The sequence below is a fragment of the Amblyomma mixtum genome, chromosome 2 (genome assembly GCF_055824585.1).
Source record: "Amblyomma mixtum isolate Tamu chromosome 2, ASM5582458v1, whole genome shotgun sequence".
NCBI lineage: Eukaryota > Metazoa > Arthropoda > Arachnida > Ixodida > Ixodidae > Amblyomma > Amblyomma mixtum.
In genome coordinates, this window is record NC_143013.1 from 155,208,197 (window position 1) to 155,215,776 (window position 7,580).

Consider the following 7,580-nt stretch of genomic DNA (forward strand, 5'->3'; position numbering starts at 1 on the left):
GGTTCCAGGCTACGGGGACGGTTGCGGATGATAGCGATTTCTGGAAAATGGTAGTCAAATAGCGGCTGGTCCAAAGAGAGTAACGATGCAGAAATACATTGGAGATATCATCTGGACCGCTACTTTTTTTCCACATTTATGTTCAGAATTAGGTTCAGAACACCTTCGACGCTTATTGAAACATCATCGACAGAACATTGAGAGTTGCTAGGGAAGTAATCATTTCAAGGTTATCTCTTGTAAATACCGAAAGAAAACGTGTGTTGAAACTAGTAGCTATAGCCAAAGAGTCACACACAGGCTTATCACCAATAATGAAGGTATTCGGACTAGTGCTCTGTGGCAATATGGATGCCCAAAATTTGCGGGGAATGTGTTTCATTAATCGCAGCAAGGAATTTCTATAGTAAAAATCTTTTCCCGAGTGAACTTTGACACGCAGTTCGTCTTTAGCGTCGCTTAACTGTTGTAAAAGTGCAGGGTTGCCACTGCTCTTCGAAACGCGTAGTCTGGCAACACGGCGAGAAAGATGCATTATGTCTCTTGTTATCCAGGGCATACTGTGGTTTTGATTTTTAGTTTTTAATGGAACAAAACGCTGAATACAGACCATCACAATTTTTTCGAAAAATATTACCAAGGAATTCACGTCACCTGATATGGTAACGTGTTGAAACTGTTCACCTGAGCGGCGTTGTTCATGCAATACATCGTGTCGCCGAATGTGGCCGACTCTCTTTTCCCCGAGTGGACGTATTAGCTTCAAGCACAAAACAGGTGCTTCTTAAATCTCCGTCCAGAATTGCTGTTTTCCACGCCACAGCACCTGACATTCCTTTGCCGCCAAAGCCTGTTTTGAGACGGTGGGAAGATCGACAAACGCAGCATTATATTACGCACGGCAGTTTCAAGTGGTCAAATCTGTCTTTGATGATATCAAGGATGACGCAACGTGGGCGCTTAAAGAAAGCGCTATATTCGAAAATGCGAGCTTGGAAAGATACCGGATATACATAAGCGCAAACTTCTCATCATTGATTTAAAGGATGGCAGAGTTGCGAAAGTCTGCACTCTCAGATGATTCATTCAAGGCAGTCGAAGAAGTACAAGCAGCACTTCGGCGACTGGAAGGAAAGGGGGCTACTGCTTCTAGGAAGATGCAACAATTTGAAGAAAAAATAAAGGCCTAGAAACAATTTCCAAAATCAGAGACCTTCTAGGCGCAGATGATATGGCCACATCACCACATCACTTGGTGGGCTCGGTGGCTGTGCCACGATGCAGTCATCAAATCCACTCGTTTTCGCCACGCAGGTTTTTGCACCGCTCATCACCCAGATGCTACTCCTGTCCCTGGTTCCCGCCCCTTCGCATGCCATCTGTGCCATCGAATCCCTTCGCTTCGAATCTCCCGCCGGCCTGTCTGCACAGCAGCCTGCGGCTTCAACCTGTCTGGCAGCGCCACCGCTGCTATTCCTCGACCACCTCGACTGTCCCCGGACTCACCCAAGGTCATCGACAGCAGCAGCTACGGCGACTATAAAACCGCATCACCCGCGCTCGGCGCCCTGTGGGCTCGGTGGCTGTGCCACGATGCAGTCATCAAATTCGCTCGTTTTCGCCACGCAGGTTTTTGCACCGCTCATCACCCAGATGCTATTCCTGTCCCTGGTTCCCGCCCCTTGGCATGCCACCTGTGCCATCGAATCCCTTCGCTTCGAATCTCCCGCCGGCCTGTCTGCACAGCAGCCTGTGGCTTCAACCTGTCCGGCAGCGCCACCGCTGCTATTCCTCGGCCACCTCGACTGTCCACGGACTCACCCAAGGTCATCGACAGCAGCAGCTACGGCGACTATAAAACCGCATCACCCGCGCTCGGCGCCCTGTGGGCTCGGTGGCTGTGCCACGATGCAGTCATCAAATTCGCTCGTTTTCGCCACGCAGGTCAGTAAACAATACTCTCTTTTCACGAAAAAATCGAGCAATTACTGCCTCCTGCAGCTACCGAGCCCACAGAGCTGCCTTTCCATTGCTCTTGAATGTGCTGATGTCGTGCGTGCCCTGTTGCTCTTGGCTGGCGATGTTGAATCAAACCCAGGCCCCGAAAAGGTTCTAGAGGAACTGAAGAAACTGTCTCATGGTCAGTCACAATTAATAGTCGAGGTCCAAGGTCTTAGAAATCAACTTACAACTAGGGTACAAGCTATTTATGATCTTAGTAACAGGTTATTCACCCTGGAAATTCATTATCAATACGTTGTAACCCTACGCACCGACATGGATACGATCTGCGCTAACACTACCCAAACAGCCAAAGAAATCAGAGGTATAGAAGCCCGTTTGGATGACGCCGAAAATCGCTCGCGACGTGACAATTTAGTCTTGTGCAATATTAAAGATGAGAATACATCTGAAACGTACTCGGAATCTGAAGAAACAGTCCTCCGCCTCTGCCGTGATCAGTTAGATCTATCCATTGACCCTAAAGAAATTGAAAGGAATCATCGTCTCGGGCGTCATTCTCCTGGCGCATTCGACCCATAATAGTAAAATTTACATTTTTTAAAACCAAGGAGATGATTCTTTCAAATGACCATAAGTTAAAAGGCACCGATTACAGCATAGGGGAGGACTTTTCACGCCCTGTCCGAGAAGCGCGAAGGCACCTCGTGAAGTTTGCCAAAGCTACTACCACTAAATTTTCCTTGCGCTACAAAACTTTCTGCATCGGTTCTAAACGCTATGCATTCGACGAGTCATCACAGTCTGTACACGAAATCTCATAGCATATGTCTTATCGTCGCGCCACTAATCTTCCTTGTAACAGCCCTCGCGTAAAACTTCCAAATCTTTCTTTTTCTGTTATATTTACCAACATACGTAGTTTCCTTCCCAGGCGTGAACACATTTGTAATCTTGTTTCATCATCTTCCAGCAATATACTTGGACTAACAGAAACGTGGCTAACAGACGACGTCTTCGATCCGGAAGTTTTAGCTGATTTACCAAATTTTAAAGTTTTCCGAAAGGGCCGCAAAGGTTCACGAGGAGGAGGTGTTCTTATTGCCACTAACCAGCTGTTGCCTTGTTCTGTCATTAACATCCAATCAGAGCTTGAAATACTTTGGATAATCTGCCGTTCCGTACCACAAATCGTCATACTAGGCGTCTCCTACCGACCCCCCTCCAGTAGTCCAATCTTTTCCTCAAAGTTAAGCGATAGTCTGAATCAAATAACTGGCAAATATCCTAACGCGCGCATTCTTGTTTTCGGTGATTTTAATTACCCATCCATTGACTGCCTGAACCCAACACCATTCGGCAATACCGAAATGACAAACTTTGTCGACGTTTGTTTCAATTTCAATCTCACCCAGTTAGTAACTGAAGAGACACGCGTAACACATGAATCCTCCAATATCCTGGACCTCATTCTAACTTACCACCCGGAAAGTTTATCATCGCTTACTTCTCTGCGCGAAATTAGTGACCACAAAATTTTACACGCTACTTTCACCTTCATCCCCGAATCGCGCCAAATATTCCATAAAACGATTCGCCTTTATGACAGAGCGAATTACGATGAAATCAATAATCATTTAACGGCGTTCCTTCCAAACTTCAATACAGGTTTCGATGATCAATCAATTGAGGAAAACTGGCTTATTTTTAAAACTAAAATTATAGAACTTACAGCGAAGTTTATTCCCACCATCATATTTCGTGACAATCCCAACAAACCATGGTTCATACAGCATTTGAAAACACTTGAAAAAAAAAGAAGAGATTTTTCCGTGCAGCTAAACGCAACCCGAGTGCATGCGCATGGAAGAAATATTACGCAGCCGAGCCAACATACCTGCAGTAAAACCTTGATGCCAAGCGCACATTTTTCCAAACTGATCTCCTCAAGATCCTAACAAATAAACCGAGGAAATTCTGGAGAGTATTAAACCCTGAATAGGCGCCGGCCATCACACTTGCTAACCCACTTGGCGAGATGACCAGTGGTATTGAATGTGCTATTTTTAACGCCGCTTTTTCATCCGTTTTCACACATGAAACTGATATGCCACTTCGTACCATAACTGACAATCGGAGTTCGCATATGCCTACAATCATCTTTTCTGTGCACGGCATTATATCTATCATTGAAAATATCGAGATGTCATCTTCTGCGGGTGCTGATGATATCACCCCCAAGTTCCTAAAAATACTTGCCATGCTTCCGCAACGTATCTGTCAAAACTGATTGCAAAATCACTTTCCACAGATAGCACACCCAGTGATTGGAAGGTGGGGAGGTTGTTCCGGTCTTCAAATCAGGTAACAAAGAATCACCCCTTAATTACCGTCCAATCCCTTTAACAAGTGTGCCATGCAAAATCATGGAACATGTCATTTATTCTCATATAATGAACTTTCTTGACTCTATAAATTTTTTTCATCCTGCTCAACACGGCTTCCGTGAGAACATATCGTGCGGTACACAGTTGGCTATTTTCATCCATGACCTGCATGTGAACCTTGACTGTAACCTACAAACTGACGCAATATTCCTGGACTTCGCGAAAGCATTTGACAAAGTACCCCACAAACGCTTACTACTAAAACTGTCCTGGTAAACCTTCATCCTAACATATTACAGTGGATAAGCGAATTCCTGGCTAACCGCACCCAGTTCATTAACGTTAATAATCAAGCCTCTAGCTCTGTTCCAGTAACATCAGGTGACCCGCAAGGATCAGTCCTTGGTCCGCTCTTATTTTTAATATACAGTAATGACCTTCGAACGCATGTCTCTTGTAACGTCCGTATTTTTGCCGAGACTGTGCCATCTATCGCACTATCAACAACGCCTCTGATCAGTTCGCCCTCCAGACTGACTTAATCAGCGTACAGGACTGGTGTAACAACTGACTCATGGAACTAAACCCCAATAAATGCAAAGTCGTGTCATTTCACCGAAAACGTAATCCTGTCGTCTTCTCCTATAAAATCTCGCACGTCACGGTAGAATTAGCTCAGAGTTACAACTACCGCGGAGTAACATTGCCCAATGATCTAACCTGGAACGCGCATGTCACTAAAATCATATCATCCGCTAACAGAAGCCTTGGATTCTTAAAACGGCATCTACGTCATGCGCCACAAAACCTAAAATTGCTTGCCTACAAATCACATGCCCGTTCGAAATTAGAATACGCCTCTGCTATTTGAAGCCCTAACCAAAATTATCTAATAAATTCCCTAGAATGAGTACAAAATCGAGCCACAAGATTCATACATTCGTGCTATTCATGTAATGTCAGTATATCAGCACTAAAACCAGAGGCAGGTTTAACATCCCTGGCTTGTAGGCGTCGTATTACTAGTATGTGCTTGTTTCACAAATTTTATTTCAGCTCACTTCTTCGTCCTCCCTACATCAATCCGCCGGCACACATTTCCCTCCGCATTGGTCATTCCCTTCAAGTAGCCCGGCCATGTACGCGTACAACTACATTTGCATCGTCATTCTTTCCACGCTCAGCCAAGGACTGGAACAGCCTTCCACACGACATCGCCGCAATCACCTGCCCATCAACATTTGCGAACTGTTTAACTGCTACCTTTAACAGCAAATAATATTTGTATCTTACGTTTTTTCTTTGTTTATTTAATCTGATTTTTCAATGTAACCCACCCCTTATGTAATACTCCCAATCCTGGGGGCATTTAAGATAATAAAGTGAAGTGAAGTGAAGGCGAGAGCCCCTATGAGCTCTCATGTTTTAGATTCACGCCTCTAACTTCATGTGACGTCAAAAGAAGCTTTTCAAAGTACAAAGCTATGCTTAGCGAAAACCGAAGGCGCCTCAAGTTCAAAAACCGGAGAGTTTGCTTTACTGTGGTGTGCTTTAATTGAGGACTGCGCACGCTCTGGGCTTGATTGATAAATCTTGTACTAATAAAGGGTATTATTCAAAGCGCCTATTTTTGGTTTATAGCACCTATTTCAATATATTTTAGAGGCTAGATGCCTGCCTATTTCGGGGTTCGTTAGTGCCTAAGTTTCCGGGCTCTAGTCATGACAGACCACTTGCATCGCACGACGCTTCGGGCGGTTGCGGCCTTGTCGGCACCGGCGCTGCGCCAGTTGCGCATGCGCAATACAGCGGAGAGGCGGCGAGGCGGTTGTATAAAAGAGGTGTTTGGCGGTGCAGCCCCTCTAGAGGCGGACGAGTCCGCTCTGCTGAAGAAGGCCACAGACCCCTGTTGGAATGAAAACCAAGCGGCGGCGACGTGCAGAAGCGACTGAAGATGAAGCTATAGCTTCTTACCAGGTTTAACCATGCTAAACCGCTAGCCACTTTTTTTCACACGACGCAATCTGTGATGCCCTTATTGTTCTTTAAGCCTCTGTACTGCGAACAACGTGGAAAATACCAGATTAATAAGGCAACTGCGACCGCCCTTCCTCGCAAATTCGCAATTAGCTGCTGAATTTCACTTGGCTAAATACATATGTATGGCTGAGTTCGTCCTCCCGGAGTTCGTCCTCCCGGTACGGCAGGAGACTATTGTCACGTAGTGCTGACTGCAGTCCGGCGACCATAAAGACAGCAGGAATGGCTTCCAAGCGAAACACCATTTCGGCTGACTTCCGCCCTTAAGAACTGCATGACTCTTCTGCGGCGCCGCAACAAACCTGCTCGGCGGTCATCGAAAAGTACTCCCGCCATTTTCAGCCATGCACAATTTAACGCTCACGTCTAAATTTCATGATACAGCGTAAAAAAACAACAACAGTCTGGAACAACGTTGAATCACTTCAGCTTGGCTGCGACACTTCGACTATAAATCTAGTCGCATCTTGCATCGCAAATTTATTTATTATGCGCGTGCCGGTGGCGTTAAACACCAAAATATGAACATTAAAAAGCTATGCTGCATTATGTTGACAAATTTTAGAAAAAGCGATGTATGAACAAATCTACAGAAGCAGCTATTTCACCTGCACACCAAGAGAAGTGCTTGCTTTTCTGGTAGCCATTCCGTTAGCCGCCGCCGACCAGGGGCCAAATTACGCACTGCCCTCAATGTCGCTGTCAATTTTGAGAGCGTGACCTGCAAATGACACCACGAGGCCAACGTTTTGCTGCAAATACGCGGTGCGTAAAATATGTTCTATTTTGCTAAAAACTATGTTTCAGTCTCAACAACTCTGAACAAAGCAAGAAGCGCTGTAAGTTTTGCAATTAAGTTTGCTCTAGAGTCACTTTTGCTGCCGCGAGGGTACGCTAACGGCAGAAAAGCGTCGGCTAGGTGGCGCGAGCTGCCGCCTGATTTAAAGGATTCAGCCTTATCCATACACCCGTATATTCATTCATTCATCGTAAACATGACAGCCAGAAAGAAAAAAAAACAAGCTGATTAAATGGCTCTCCTGCTTTTTTATGCGTCGTCTAGAATGGAGGTACCGTGGGATGTCGTAAGTGCGCGGAGAATACTGTTTGAAGGCAGTGATTGCTGCCGGTGTGCCGAGGTTAACTTGCAGGACGTCTCGAAAATCAGCGAAGACAACTTTAGCCCATGTC

The 7,580-nt window shown here is 45.5% G+C and overlaps 1 pseudogene; it reads left to right on the forward strand.

Moving 5' to 3' along the window:
• The first annotated feature begins 1,278 nt into the window (after positions 1 to 1,278).
• LOC149361342 (uncharacterized) lies at positions 1,279 to 3,606 on the forward strand (annotated as a pseudogene).
• Positions 3,607 to 7,580: the final 3,974 nt, after the last annotated feature.